This window comes from Pristiophorus japonicus, chromosome 23, assembly GCF_044704955.1.
Source record: "Pristiophorus japonicus isolate sPriJap1 chromosome 23, sPriJap1.hap1, whole genome shotgun sequence".
Lineage (NCBI taxonomy): Eukaryota > Metazoa > Chordata > Chondrichthyes > Pristiophoridae > Pristiophorus > Pristiophorus japonicus.
This window is the reverse complement of record NC_091999.1, coordinates 15,698,173-15,709,191: the sequence shown is the minus strand read 5'-3', so window position 1 is coordinate 15,709,191 and position 11,019 is coordinate 15,698,173. Positions and strand designations below refer to the sequence as shown.

The 11,019-nt window shown below is 46.1% G+C and overlaps 1 long non-coding RNA gene across 2 annotated transcripts in view; it reads left to right on the top strand.

Moving 5' to 3' along the window:
• Positions 1 to 4,136: 4,136 nt before the first annotated feature.
• LOC139235636 (uncharacterized) overlaps positions 4,137 to 11,019 on the top strand; it is a 73,946-nt gene continuing 67,063 nt past the window's right edge. For both annotated transcript variants that reach the window (XR_011588485.1, XR_011588484.1), the window contains exons 1-2: positions 4,137 to 4,379; positions 8,799 to 8,987. This is a non-coding gene — a long non-coding RNA (uncharacterized lncRNA). The remainder of the gene's footprint in view (positions 4,380 to 8,798; positions 8,988 to 11,019) is intronic.

The window sequence follows — 11,019 nt, the reverse complement described above, 5'->3', positions numbered from 1 at the left end:
CATTCATGAACTGACCCTGCTCAAACCATAACCACAAGGATATCGGTGCATGGTTCTGCCTGTGACCACAAGGCTGTGTCACTGCCACACACAGAAACCATTTCCTTGTTTCACATCTCCATACAAACACCATCACTTCACACATCCCCTTTCTACACAATTGCAGCAGACATGAGCAAGGACATGAGGCTTATTAAAAGACACATTTCATTACAGCAAAGGTTACACTGGGAGAAATGTTCAGTTATTTTCCATGACAGGCAAAATGCCGGGCAAACCAGCAGCACACTGGCACCTGAACAGTGTCTCATCGGCCTGCCGGCTTTTCTCAAATAAATTTGCTCCATGGATACAAACTTAAATGAGCTTTGCAGGCATGATGCTCTATTCACACATTGAAGGTGAGAGAAATGTTGTGGGGCACACGCTAAGTCCAGTAGCTGAAAGTGATTAACAGACTGGGTTTTGTGTTTAGTGATCCCGGGCGTGTTAGCAAAGATGAAGCCCATGGAATAAAGGGTACAGTGGATACTGTCTCACTGTGAGCGAGTCAGAATGAGAAGCTTTAACAACAGCCGTGTTTCACAAAGGGAAATCTCACCCGACCAAAGGACATTGGTGGCATTTAATGGGCTGTTTGTGTCACTGGGCGACAGGAGGCTATTTGTGACAGAAGGAAAGCTGGTCACAGCAAACAAACAGTTTCCCGGCCTGTCCAGGGCACACTCTGACCCCCACCTTCTCTCTCTCACTATTGATGGACACTGCTGCAGTAATTGCTCTCTGACCTTTCCTCTCTTGTCCCTCCTACATCCCTAATACACGGCCCGACACAATCTCCCTCCCCCTACACCCTCACTGTGCTGGAATCCACACCAGTCTCCCCATCTGCTCCTTGTTCTCTTCCTGGATCCTGAAACTACAGAACTCACTGATCCCTCCTGAAGTCTCCAGGCTCTAAAACTGAAGCGTGGTGGCCCTCAGTCCTCACTCCTTGATTTACCTCCCCTTCTCTCCTCCTCTTTCCCCCTTGGTTGTGTTCCACACTCTGGGCCTTGGGCCTTCCCCGGGGAATCTCAGTGTGAACAGGGGGATGTGTATGGAGACAGGATGTCCCAGCTCTCCACCTTTAAAGGGACAAGGAGAGGACCAGCTGGCCTGAATGGCCCTGCTTTATGACATCACTGCAGCGCCGAGCAACCACCCTCCCTGAGCCCTGCTCATTATGAGATGGGTTGATCGCAGTGCTGTTACAGGAAGGAAACAGGAGCAGGATTCGAGCTGTGTGGAGCGCAGGATTAATGGGAAGAGGTACAGGATCAATTTATACCTTATTGAGTGAGAAATGTCAGTGTCCCGGACACTGCCTGTTCCTCAGTATCTATGCCGGGGAGCGACTGATGGGTTCACTCTGTATCTAACCCGTGCTGTGCCCGACTGGAGAGTGTTTGATGCTGGCACGAGGTGCTCAGCTCGATGAACACAACAGTTAACCCAAAGATGATCAGATAAACCCATCAGCTTCTCCCCTGAATACATGTCCTGAAGGACAGGGAGTGTCTCTAATAATTTGGCTGGCGTCCTTCATCAAATTTAAACACCTCACATCTCTTTTCAGAAATGTGTTCAAGATTGTGGGTGTCGCCTCTCACCTCTCATTCTTCTAAACGCTGGAGAATATCGGCTGAGTCTACTCAATCTCTCATAGGACAATCCCCCCATCCCAGGAATCAGTCTGGTGAATCTTCATTGCAGTCCCTCTACAGCTAGTTTATCTTTCCTTAGGTCAGGAGACCAAAACAGTACACAATACTCCTGGTGTGGTCTCACCAGGGCCCTGTATAATTGCAGTAAGACGCAAATACTCAAATCTTTTTGTAATAAAGGCCCATATACCATTTGCTTTCTTAATTGCTTGCTGCACCTGCATATTAACTTTTGGCGATTTGTGTACAAGAACACCCAGGTCCCTTTGAACACAATGTTTCCCAATCTCACCATTTAAAAAACAATACTCTGCCTTTCTATTTTTACTATTAGTGTCTAACATAACATTTATTCACATTATATTCCATTTACCATGTTCTTGCCCACTCACTGAGCCTGTATATATCCCCTTGAAACCTCTTTTCATCCTCCTCACACTTACATTCCCAACTAGCTTTGCAACCTCAGCAAACTTTGATATATTACATTTGGTCTCCTCATCCAAATTATTGATATAGATTGTGAATAGCTGGGGCCCAAGCACCGATCCTTGTAGCACCCCACCCGTTACAGCCTGCCAACCCAAAAATCACCCGTTTATTCCTACTCTCTGTTTTCTGTCCTTTAACCAATCCTTAATCCTTGCTCGTATATTACCTTCAATCCCATGAGCCCTAATTTTGTTTAATAACCTCTTGTGTGGCACTTCATCGAATGTCTTCTGCAAATCTAAATACACCACATCCAGTGGTTCGCCCTTATCTATCCTGCTAGTTACAGCCTCAAAAAATGCGAACAGATTTGTCAAGTACAATTTCCCTAAATAAATCCGTGCTGATTCTGCCCAATCCTGTTAGTACTTACAACGTGCTTAATAGTAGATTTTAGCATTTTTGCTGTGACTGATGTCAGGACGACCAGTAATGCAGGGGTTAGATATAGAGTAAATCTCACTCCATCTTGTCCCAAACACTACTAGGGTTGATACAGATTAAATCTCAGTCTACAATATCCCAAACACTCCCAGGGCAGTTACAACATGTGTTAGATACAGAGAAAAGCTCCCTCAACACTGTTCCATCAAACAGCACCAGGGCAGGTACAGCACGGGGTTAGATACAGGATAAACCTCCCTCTACACTGTCCCATCAAACATTCCCAGGGCAGTTACTGCATGGGTTAGACACGGGGTGCATCTTCCACTGCACTGTCCCAACCATCCCAGGGCAAGTACAGCATGGATTAGATATAGACTAAATCTCCCTCTATACTGTTCCACCGGACATTCCCAGGGCAGGTACTGCATTGGTTAGATACTAAGTAAAGCTCCCTCTGCACTGTCCAAATAAACATTCCAAGGGCAGATACAGCATAATTTAGATACAGTGTAATTCTCTCTCTAATCTCTCTCTACAATTGTACAGGGCCTTGATGAGACCACACTTGGAGCACTGTGCACAGTTTTGGTCTCCTTATCTAAGGAATGAGAGACTTGCCTTGCTTAGATACTGAGTAAAGCTCCCTCGACACTGTCCCACCAGACATTCCAAGGGCAGGTACAACACGGGGTTAGAAACAGAATAAATCTCCGTCTACATTGTCCCATCACACACTCCCAGGGCAGGTACAGCACGGGATAAATACAGAGTGATCTCTCCCTCTACAATACCCCTACAAAAATTCTGAGGCAGGTACAGCACGGGTTAGATACAGAGTAAAGCTCCCTCTACACTGTCCCATCAAACACTCTGAGGTGAAGTACAGCACGGTTTAAACACAGAGTAAATCTCTCTCTCTCTACAGTCCAACGGCAGATACAGCACGGGTTACATACAGAGTAAAGCTCCTCCTGCACTGTCCTAAAGAATCCCAGCTCAGGTACAGCAAGGGTTAGTCACAGTTTAAAGCCCCCTGTAAGCTGACCTATCAAACACTCCCATGGCAGGACAGCACAGGTTAAATACACAATTAAATGCACATTGTCCCATCAACTATTCCCAGGGCACTTGCAACGCAGGTTAGATGCAGAGTAAAGGTCCCTCTACATGGTCTCACCAGACATTCAAAGGCAGGTACAGCACGGGTTACATAATGATTAAATCTCCCTCTAGCCTGTCCCAAACTCTCCCAGGTTAGGTACTGCATTGGTTAGATAGAGTTAATCTCCCTGTAGCTGTCCCAAAAAGACTCTCAGGGCAGGTACAGCACGGGTGAGATACAGAGTGACGCTCCCCCTCGACTGTCCTGTCAAATGTTATTGAATGGGGAGCAGGCTCAGGGGTCCGGGTGGCCCACTCCTGCTCCTATTTCTCACGGACTTATGTATCCAGCATGCCCCGCGGGGGAGAATGTGCCGCACCCAGACTACAGGAGCTCAGTGCGCAGGCGCGGACTCTGGCTATGTTTGGAGCATGCGCGACGCGTGTAATGGCGGAGAAGACGTGTTTTCGACAGTCTCTTCAGAAGTGTCCTTTTCAGCCGGACTGAGGGAAGTAATGGACTAGCGGGAGCCGGCGAGGCTTCATAAACAACCGGTGCCCGCCACAAGCCCGGAATAATAACCGGAATATCGGCGGTTGCAGCTTCGGGGCTTTCTCCTGGTCACAGGCCCAGGCTAACGGCGGCCATGTTTGTGCAGGAAGGCAGGTTCAGCGCTCCACCATCGTGATTCAGTGAGTAGCACAGCGCATACGCGGCCATCTTGGTGCAGGAACAAAGTGAAGATGTCAGTGTCTGCAACTGAACCCAGCCAGAGTCAGCACCTTCAGGGGAGGGGAACCAGTGAGTGTAGAATAATTTTATTTTGCTTCGGTCTTCACAGTGGAAAACACAAAAACCATGCCAAAAATTGCTGGTCATAGGAATGTGGGAAGGGAAGACCTTGAGAAAATCACTATCACTAGGGGGTTAGTGCTGGACATGCTAATGGGACTCAAGGTAGACAAGTCCCCTGGTCCTGATGAAATGCATCCCAGGGTATTAAAAGAGATGGCGGAAGTTATAGCAGATGCATTCGTTATAATCTACCAAAATTCTCTGGACTCTAGGGAGGTGCCATCGGATTGGAAAGCAGCTAATGTAACGTCTCTGTTTAAAAAAGGGTGCAGACAAAAGTTATAGGCCGGTTAGTTTAACATCTGTAGTGGGGAAAATGCTTGAAGCTATCATTAAGGAAGAAATAGCGGGACATCTAGATAGGAATAGTGCAATCAAGCAGACGCAACATGGATTCATGAAGGGGAAATCATGTTTAACTAATTTACTGGAATTCTTTGAGGAGATAACGAGCATGGTGGATAGAGGTGTACCGATGGATGTGGTGTATTTAGATTTCCAAAAGGCATTCGATAAGGTACCACACAAAAGGTTACTGCAGAAGATAAAAGTACGTGGAGTCAGAGGAAATGTATTAGCATGGATAGAGAATTGGCTGGCTAACAGAAAGCAGAGAGTCGGGATAAATGGGTACTTTTCGGGTTGGAAATAGGTAGTTAGTGGTGTGCCACAGGGATCGGTGCTGGGACCACAACTGCTTACAATATACACAGATGACTTGGAAGAGGGAACAGAGTGTAGTGTAACAAAATTTGCAGATGACACAAAATTTGTGGGAAAGCGGGTTGTGTAGAGGACACAGAGAGGCTGCAAAGAGATTTAGATAGGTTAAGCAAATGGGCAAAGGTTTGGCAGATGTTGGAAAATTTGAGGTCATCCACCTTGGCGGGGGTGGGGGCGGCGGAAAAAACAGTAAAAGGGAATATTATTTGAATGGGGAGAAATTACAACATGCTGCAGTGCAGAGGGACCTGGGGGTCCTTGTGCATGAAACTCTTTTGGAGTTTACCTTTAAAACATAAAACATTAAACCGTGCCACCCGCCCTGGATGACACAGCAGACATTTACAAGGCCCTTTTTTTTTCTTTGTGGTTTTTTTTGTGTTCTTTTTTTTGGGCGCTAAAATCACATTTTTTCCAGTGCCCCCTATAAAAGGAGAGGGGGACACTAAAAGCACCGGCAATTAAAACAAATTAAACTTTAAAACATAAAATCAAATTAAAATTTGGTTGCCGGGCGTGATGATGCACTCCAGTCCCTCCGGTGCCCACCTCTCGCGGAAGGCCGCGAGCGTACCGGTGGACAGCGCGTGTCCTTGTGCATGAAACTCTTTTTGGAGTTCACCTGCAAAAACATAAAACATTAAACCGTGCCACCCGACCTGGGTGACACACCAGACATTTACAAGGCCCTTTTTTCCTTTTTTTGGTTTTTTTTTGTGTTTTTCGTTTTTTTTTTTGGGCGCTAAAATCACATTTTTCCAGTGCCCCCTATAAAAGGGAAGGGGACACTAAAAGCACCGGCAATTAAAACAAATTAAACTTTAAAACGTAAAATCAAATTAAAATTTGGTTGCCGGGCGTGATGATGCACTCCAGTCCCTCCGGTGCCCACCTCTCGCGGAAGGCCGCGAGCGTACCGGTGGACAGCGCATGTCCTTGTGCATGAAACTCTTTTGAGTTTACCTGCAAAACATAAAACATTAAGACCATGCCACCCGACCTGGGTGACACAGCAGACATTTTCAAGGCCCCTTTTTTTTTTAAATTTATTTTCTTTTTGGTTTTTTTGGGGCGCTAAAATCAAATTTTTCCAGTGCCCCCTATAAAAGGGGAGGGGGACACTAAAAGCACCGGCAATGAAAACAAATTAAACTTTAAAACGTAAAATCAAATTAAAATTTGGTTGCCGGGCGTGATGATGCACTCCAGTCCCTCCGGTGCCCACCTCTCGCGGAAGGCCGCGAGCGTACCGGTGGACAGCGCATGTCCTTGTGCATGAATCTCAAAAAGTTAGTTTGCAGGTGCAGCAGGTAACCAGGAAGGCGAATGGAATGTTGGCCTTCATTGCGACAGGGATGGAGTACAAAAGCAGGGAGGTCCTGCTGCAACTGTACAGGGTATTGGTGAGGCCGCACCTGGAGTACTGCGTGCAGTTTTGGTCACCTTACTTAAGGAAGGATATACTGGCTTTGGAAGAGGTACAGAGACGATTCACTCGGCTGATTCTGGAGATGAGGGGGTTACCTTATGATGATAGATTGAGTAGACTGGGTCTTTACTTGTTGGAGTTCAGAAGGATGAGGGGTGATCTCATAGAAACATTTAAAATAATGAAGGGGATCGACAGGATAGAGACAGAGAGGTTGTTTCCACTGGTTGGGGAGACTAGAACTAGGGGGCACACCTCAAAATACGGGGGAGCCAATTTAAAACCGAGTTGAGAAGGAATTTCTTCTCCCAGCGGGTTGTGAATCTGTGGAATTCTCTGCCCAAGGAAGCAGTTGAGGCAAGCTCATTGAATATATTCAAATCACAGATCGATAGATTTTTAACCAATAAGAGAATTAAGGGTTATGGGGAGCGGGCGGGTAAGTGGAGCTAATTCCACACCCAGATCAGCCGTGATCTTGTTGGGTGGCGGAGCAGGCTCGAGGGGCTACATGGCCTACTCCTGTTCTGAATTCTTATGTTCTTATTAATGTTGGGGAAGTCCAGAACCAGGGGTCACAGTCTAAGGATAAGGGGTTAGCCATTTAGGACCGAGATGAGGAGAAACTTCTTGACCCAGAGAGTGGTGAACCTGTGTAATTCTCTACCACAGAAAGTTGTTGAGGCCAAAACTAAATATATTCAAAAAGGAGTTTGATGTAGTCCTTACTACTAGGGGGATCAAGGGGTATGGCGAGAAAGCAGGAATGGGAATACTGAAGTTGCATTTTCAGCCGTGAACACATTGAATGGTGGTGCAGGCTCGAAGGGCCGAATGGCTGACTCCTGCACCTATTTTCGATGTTTCTATGTTTCGAGAACTGAACCGAGCCAGAGTCAGTACCTTCAGGGGAGGGGACAGAGTGGAACCAATGAATGCAGGTTGATTTCGGAGATGAAGGGGTTGACTTTTGAGGATTGGTTGAGTAGGTTGGGCCTATACACATTGGAGTTTAGAAGAATGAGGGGTGATCTTATTGAAACTTATAAGATAAGGAGGCGGCTCGACAAGGTGGATGCAGAGAGGATGTTTCCACATGGAGGAAACTATTACTAGGGGACATTGTCTTCAAAGAAGGGGCCGCCCATTTAAAACTGAGATGAGGAGGAATTTCTTCTCTCTGAGGGCTGTAAATCTGCAGAATTCTCTGCCCCAGAGAGCTGTGGAGGCTGTGTCATTGAATATATTTAAGGCGGAGATAGACAGGGCGAAGAGGTGTTCACAATCAGGAAGGCTTTAGATTGAGTCAGGGAACAGTGTGGTTCTGCTCACACAATCAGAGAATGGTTACAGCACGGAAGGCCATTCGGCCCGTCGAGCCCTTGCCGGCTCCCAGCTCGTCCCACTGCCCCGCCCTTTCCCCCGGCCCTGCAAATGTTTTCTTTCAGATACTTATCCATTTCCCTTTTGAAAGCTGTGATTGAGTCTGCCTCCACCACCCTTTCAGGCCGTGCTTTCCGGATCCTAAACACTCGCTGCATAACATAGATTTTTATTACGTTGCCTTTGGTTCTTCTACCAATCACCTTAAATCCGTCTCCTCTGGTTCTCGACCCCTCCACCAATGGGAACAGTATCTCTCTATCTACTCTATCCGGACCTCTCATAATTTTGAACACTTCTATCAATTCTCCTCTTAACCTTCTCTGCTCCAAGGAGAACAACCCCAGCTTCTCCAGTCAATCCACGGAACTGAAGTCCCTCATGTCGTGAATCATTCTTGTCAATCTTTTCTGCACCCTCTCTAAGGCCTTCACATCCTAATGTGCGGTGCCCAGAATTGGACACAATGCTCCAGTTGAGACCGAACCGGTGTTTTACAAAGGTTCATCATAACCTCCTTGCTTTTGTACTCTGTGATGCCCAGGATCCTGTAAGTTTTTTTTAACTGCTTTCTCAACCTGTCCTGCCACCTTCAGCGATTTGTCCACATATACCCGCAGGTCTCACTGTTCATGCACCCCTTTAGGATTGTACCCTTTAGTTTATATTGTCTCACCTCATTCATTTAATCATGCTTTTCTAATTTTATTTCTTAACTCAGATTCACGGCCTCATTTTATTTCTTCCTCTGAGCCTCTCAACTTAATGTGGCAGTGTAATGTTGGCGAGTGGTGTTTGATTGCCCTGGGAACCAACAGGAAGAGAGGTCAGAGGCCGGAGGGCCCAGGGAGCAGCGTGTTCTGCAACCAATCGCGGTGCTTGAGGGGTGGATCCTGAGTCAGCCTATCAGGTGAGTCTGTGTGAACCCTGTTAAACAATTCTTCTTTCAAAAGTTAAATCGCGATTTCTTTTGTCAACAAAGCTGTTTAACATTTGTCAGTATTTTGTTTCCCTGGAGTTCCTATTATGAGTTTCAGACACTTCAGTGCCAAGTGGACCTGGTGTTTAAAGGTCATTCATTTCCCTCTTGCCATGTCGCTGTTAGTTAAAGGGACAGAGATTGATTTCCTCGCATTATGCATCTTTAGTAGTTAACGTAACATCCTTCCTGTTGGTAGTGAGTTACATTCTGTGCTGGGCGAGATGGCTGGTGGCATCAGCCTTTAAAATACTCATTCTCTTGTTCAAATCTCTCCAGGGTCTCACCCTTCCCTATCTCTGTAACCTCCTCCAGCCCACCAACCCTCTTAATAGTTTGTTTTCTTTGGAACAGAGGAGGCTGAGAGGTGACCTTAATGAGGTGTATAAAATTATGAGGGGCCCAGATATAGTGGATAGGAAGGACCTATTTCCCTTCGCAGAGGGGTCAGCAACCAGCAGAACTTTTTAGCCAGTACGTAGCAAGCCCAACAAGAGAGGGGGAAGTTCTGGACTTAGTATTAGGGACTGAAGCTGGGCAGGTGGAAGGGATATCGATGGGACAGCATTTTGGTGCTAGTGATCATAATTCAGTTAGATTTAGGGTAGATATGGAAAAGGACAAAGATAGACCAGGAGTAAAAGTTCTCAATTGGGGAAAAGTCAATTTTACTAAGCTGAGATGTGGTTTAGCCAAAGTGGACTGGAAACAGCTACTTGAAATGGTGAGAGATTGGGAAATGTTGGTGTTCAGAGGGACCTTAGTGTCCTTGTACACGAATCACTGAAAGTTAATATGCAGATACAGTAAGCAACGAAGAAAGCAAATGGTATGTTGACCTTTATTACAAGAGGATTTGAGGACAAGAGTAAAGACGTCTTACTGCAATTACATAGGGCCCTGGTGAGACTACACCTGGAGTATTGTGTACAGTTTTGGCTGCTTACCAAAGGAAGGATGTACTTGCCATTGAGGATGGCAACGAAGGTTCACCAAACTGAATTCCTGGGATGGGAGGATTGTCCTATGAGGAGAGATTGAGTAGACTAGGTATGTATGCTCTAGAGTTTAGAAGAATGAGAGGTGATCTCATTGAAACATACAAAATTCTTACAAGGCTTGACAGGATCGATGCAGGGAGGATGTTTCCTCTGGCTGAGGAGTCGAGAACCAGGGGTCACAGTCTCAAAATAAGGGGTTGGCCATTTAGGACTGAGATGAGCAGAAACTTATTTACTCATTCATCTTTGTAATTCTCTACCCCAGAGGGCTGTGGAGGCTCTGTCTTTGAGTATATTCAAGACAGAGATTGATAGATTTTTGTACATTCGGGGAAATGAAAGGATATGGAATAGTGCAGGAAAGTGAAGTTGAGGTAGAAGATCAGCCGTGATCTCCTTGAATGGCAGAGCAGGCTCGAGGGGCCGAATGGCATACTCCTGCTCTGAAATCTTATGTTCTTATGTTGAAGTAAAATCAGTCTCAGAGCAGTGGGAGGCATTCAATGAGGAGATAATGAGGGTTCAGAGGAAGTATGTTTCCTTAAAGAAATAGGAGCAGGAGTAGGCCATAAGATCCCTCGAGCCTGCTCCGCCATTCAATAAGATCATGGCTGATCATCGACCTCGACTCCCCTTTCCTGCCTGATCTCCATATCCCTTGATTCACCTCGAGTCCAAAAATCTATCTATCTCAACCTTGAATAGACTGAGCATCCACAGCCCTCTGGGGGAGAGAATGACAAAGATTCACAACCCTCTGAATGAAGAAATTACTCCTCATCTCTGTCTTAAATGGCCTACCCCTTATCCTGAGACTGTGCACCCTAGTTCTAGACAGTCCAGCCAGGGGAATCAACCTCTCAGCATCTAATCTGTCAGTCCCCTTCAGAAACGTGTATGTTTCAATGAGATCACACCTCATTATTCCAAATTCACGAGTGTATAGGCACACTATCTCCATC